This window comes from Gekko japonicus, unplaced genomic scaffold (assembly GCF_001447785.1).
Source record: "Gekko japonicus isolate JY-2015 unplaced genomic scaffold, Gekko_japonicus_V1.1 scaffold10097, whole genome shotgun sequence".
Lineage (NCBI taxonomy): Eukaryota > Metazoa > Chordata > Lepidosauria > Squamata > Gekkonidae > Gekko > Gekko japonicus.
Window position 1 is genome coordinate 1 of NW_015164909.1, and position 4,747 is coordinate 4,747.

The following is a 4,747-nucleotide window of genomic DNA, read 5'->3' on the forward strand; positions in this document are numbered from 1 at the left end:
GAATCTGAATATTGCTGATTTCCCCCCCTTTGCAAACCCCTAGTTTCTCCCCTGCGTGGGTTCTCTTATGCAGCTAAAGACTATTATTATGATTAAATATCTTTCAACATTCTGTGCAATCAAAAGGTATCTCCCCTGTGTGGGTTCTTCAGTTCCTTTGAAGAATGCCATTCATACTGAATACCTTTCCACAGCCTGAGCAGTCAAATGCTTTCTCCTGTCTTTGGGTTCTTTGATGATCTTGAAGACTGCCACTCATACTGAATCTCTTTCCATACGCCAAACATTCAAAAGGTTTCCCCTATATGTGGGCTCTTTCATGATATTGAAGACTGCGACTCATACTGAATCACTTTCCACACTCCGAACATTAAAAAGGTTTCTCCCCTGTGTGGGTTTTTGATGACACTGAAAATGGCTACTTTTACTAAATCTCTTTCCACGCCCTTAGCATTCAAAAGGGTTCTCCCCTCTGTGGATTCTTTGATGACACTGAGGACTACTACTCCTACTAAATCTCTTTCCGCACTCTGAACACTAAGAAGGTTTCCTACCTTTATGGGTTCTTTGATGAGAATCAAGATTGCCACTCCTACTGAATCTCTTTCCACACTCTGAGCATTCAAAAGGTTTCTCCACTGTGTGGGTTATTTGATGATAATGAAGATGCATACTCTGACTGAATCTCATTCCACAATCAGAACATTCAAAATGTTTTTCCTGTGTGGGTTCTTTGATGATACTGAAGATGGCTACTCTGACTGAATCTCTTTCCGCACTCTGAACATTGAAAAGGTTTCTCCCCTGTGTGGGTTCTTTGATGATACTGAAGATAGCCACTCCTACTGAATCTCTTTCCACACTCTGAACACTCAAAAGGTTTCTCCCCTGTGTGGGTTCTTTGATGAGATAGAAGACTGTCACTCCTACTGAATCTCTTTTCACACTCTGAGCATGCAAATGGTTTCTCTCCTGTGTGGATTCTTTGATGAAGTTGAAGACTTGTACTCGTACTAAATCTCTTTCCGCACTCCGAACATTCAAAAGGTTTCTCCCCTGTGTGGGTTCTCTTATGCTCTTCAAGACAGTTATTCTGACTGAATCTCTTGTCACACTCTGAACATCCAAAAGGTTTCTCCCCTATGTGGGTTCTTTCATGACGTTGAAGACTGTTACTCCTACTAAATCTCTTTCCACACTCTGAACATTCAAAAGGTTTCTCCCCTGTATGCGTTCTTTGATGAGATACAAGATTGTCACTCCTAATGAATCTCTTTCCACACTCTGTGCATTCAAATGGTTTCTCCCCTATGTGATTTCTTTGATGATACTGAAGATGGCTACTCTGACTGAATCTCTTTCCACACTGTGAACATTCAAAAGGTTTCTCCCCTGTGTGGGTTCTTTGATGACATTGAAGACTGCCACTCCTACTGAATCTCTTTCCACACTGTGAACATTCAAAAGGTTTCTCCCCTGTGTGGGTTCTTTGATGACATTGAAGACTGCCACTCCTACTGAATCTCTTTCCACACTCTGTGCATTGAAATGGTTTCTCTCCTCTGTGGATTCTTTGGTGATATTGAAGACTGCCACTCATACTAAATGTCTTTCCACACTCTGAGCATTCAAAAGGTTTCTCCCCTGTGTGGGCTCTTTGATGATGCTGAAGTTGGCTACTCTGACTGAATCTCTTTCCACACTCTGAGCATCCAAAGGGTTTCTCCCCTGTGTGGATGCTTTGATGATGTTGAAGACTTGTACTCGTACTAAATCTCCTTCCACACTCTGAACATTCAAAAGGTTTCTCCCCTGTGTGGGTTCTCTTATGAACTTCAAGATTGCTACTGCAACTGAATCTCTTTCCACACTCTGAACATTCAAAAGGTTTCTCCCCTGTGTGGGTTCTTTGATGATACTGAAGATGGCAACTCTGAATGAATCTCTTTCCACACACTGAGCATTCAAAAGGTTTTTCCCCCTTGTGGGTTCTTTGATGACATTGAAGATGGCCACTCCTACTGAATCTTTTTTCACACTCTGAGCATTCAAAAGGTTTCTCCCCTGTGTGAGTTCTTTGATGATACTGAAGATGGCTACTCTGACTGAATCTCTTTCCACACTCTGAGCATTCAAAGAATTTCTCCCCAGCGTGTGTTCTTTTATGCAGTTTAAGACTGCCACTCGTACTGAACCTCTTTCTACACGCTGAACATTCAAAAGGTTTCTCCCCTGTGTGGGTTCTTTTATAACCTTGAATACTGCCATTCGGACTGAATTTCTTTGAGTATTCAAGAAATTTATTTCCTGTTCGTATTTGTCGGTTCTCAGAGAACTGTGATCTATATTTGAAGTACTTTCCACATTGAATGTGTTTACTTGTCTTTGTTATATTCTGCTTTGGAGAATGTACATTATGCCTTATTCCATCTCTCTTCTCTACCAAATGGCTGTTGTTCTTTCTTGTAGGTCTGCATCGATTCCTGCTATTTCCTTTCAAGCCTTCGTTATTAACGTTATCTGGAAATTGCGGATTAAGTTCCTGAGCCTCCTTGTTCCTCGGATCATCCTCTGCTGGAATAAAGAGAGAGACGGCATTAGCACCTGGCATTAGCAGTAGAAAAGGACTGATGGCCGGTTAGCCTCGTCCCGCTTCGCTGACCTTACCTAACCTCCCACCTTGCCCGAAAGTATGCAGGATTTCAGGATACCACGGCCTTTCAAGTGTCACAGTTGAACTCTTCCCCAGAATGAGCTTCCAAACCTGCAGATTAGAGAGTCCAGAAGGCCTCCCTCCTGGCTTGCCCAGCGGACTTTATACTTCGACCAAACTAAGAGTTTTTAAGAAGTGAAACAGAAATGTCCCCTGGGTATTCCTTGCCCATAACCTTGACGTAACCGCGAAGGATACCCACTCTCACCCAACCCATCTGGGAAGGAAATCCTCTCAGGGAACTCTCCAGGCTTTCTTTAGATGCAAGGCTGTTGTCTGTCTCCACCACACCCTCTCTTATAATTCTGGCTTCTTTCACAAAGAGTGTGTGTGTGTCACCACACCTTAAAAAGGATATTATAGCTTTGAAAAAAGTGCAGAAAAGGGCAACTCGAATGATCAAAGGGTTGGAACACTTTCCCTATGAGGAAAGGTTAAAGTGCTTAGGGCTCTTTAGCTTGGAGAAACGACGACTGAGGGGAGACATGACTGAGGTCTATAAGATTATGCATGGGATAGAGCAGGTAGAGAAAGAGGTACTTTTCTCCCTTTCTCACAATACAAGAACTCGTGGACACTCCATGAAATTGCTGAGCGGTCGGGTTAGAACGGATAAAAGGAAGTACTTCTTCACCTCAAGAGTGATTAACACATGGAATTCACTGCCACAGGAAGTGGTGGCGGCTACAAGCATAGACGGCTTCAAGAGGGAATTAGATAAGCATATGGAGCAGAGGTCCATCAGTGGCTATTAGCCACAAGGTATAGATAGGGAGGTGGTGAGAGAGAGAGAGAGAGAGAGAGAGAGAGAGAGAGAGAGAGAGAGAGAGAGAGAGATATTTCTTATATGGGGAAAAACAAAAATCCAAAAGAGTAAAAATTCTCCTGGAAGGACAGAAACATGGTCAAAGATCACAGCCCACAATCCCAACAAGTATAAGGGGGATGGATCATTTCCAGATCACAGTCAGAGCAGATGTCTGTAATCCCATTCAGGATGACGGGTGTATTTTAAAGGCTGGCAACACAGAAATGAAGATCTGGCCCCTTCTAGAGTCTTTCCGAGGGCCTTTCATCCCACCTTTGCGTCAAGCCAGGACCCCTTTCTCTGGCTGGGGTGATGGCCACAACACTGGTCTCAGTTGCCTCTGGGCAAGTAGCGGGACAGGATTCAAAATGGTGTATTGCTGTACAATTCATACCTTGGGCACCTATGAAAGATAGAGAGTCCACGCTCCCACAGTTCTCCAGCATGACTTCCCAGTAGAGAGCTCTTTGGTTCTGATCCAGCAGGGCCCACTCTGCCGCGGTGAAATACACGGCCACTTCCTCAAAGGAAAACGGAGACTGAAAGAAAAAGCAGATTCCCTCATCAGAGATCATGGCAGGCAGAGATTAAACACTGGGAGGGTGTAGTCTGGGACAGTGTTCCCTCTAAGCTGAGTTAGTGTGAGCTAGCTCACAGTTTTTTAGCCTCCAGCTCACACATTTTCACATTTTAGCCTCCAGCTCAGGAAGGACGGCTCCGGAGCAAACTAATTTATGCAGCAGCCAAATCGTTTGCTCGCAACTTTAATGCCAGTTAACTCACAAAATAGAATTTTTGCTCACAAGACTCCACAGCTTAGAGGGAACATTGCGTCGTAAGAATGGGTTTAAATGAAGGGCTGGATAGCAGGAAAAACATTTTTACAGTCAGAGTTGTGCAACAGTGGAATCGGCTGCCTGGGGAGGGGGTGGGCTCCCCCTCATTGGCCATCTTTAGGCAGTGGCTGAACAAACCCTTGTCAGGGATGTTCTAGGCTGGTCCTGCATTGAGCAGGGGGCTGGACCCTTTTCCGCCCCTCTGAAAAGACGATGGCTCAGCAGCATCTCTCCAGTGCCTGTTAGTGAGAGAAAGGAGGAAGGAAGGAAAGGTGTTTTCCAGGACTTTCTGTTCCACTTCCTTGTTTGTAATCTGCTTCATGCACCCCCTTCCCAGGGGTTGAAACCTCACTCAGTGTAGACTCAACACATTTTTAAACACTTTTTACT

The 4,747-nt window shown here is 44.3% G+C and overlaps 1 pseudogene; it reads right to left on the reverse strand.

Moving 5' to 3' along the window:
- Nucleotides 1-447: 447 nt before the first annotated feature.
- LOC107109199 lies at nucleotides 448-2,611 on the reverse strand (annotated as a pseudogene).
- Between the last annotated feature and the right edge of the window lie 2,136 nt (nucleotides 2,612-4,747).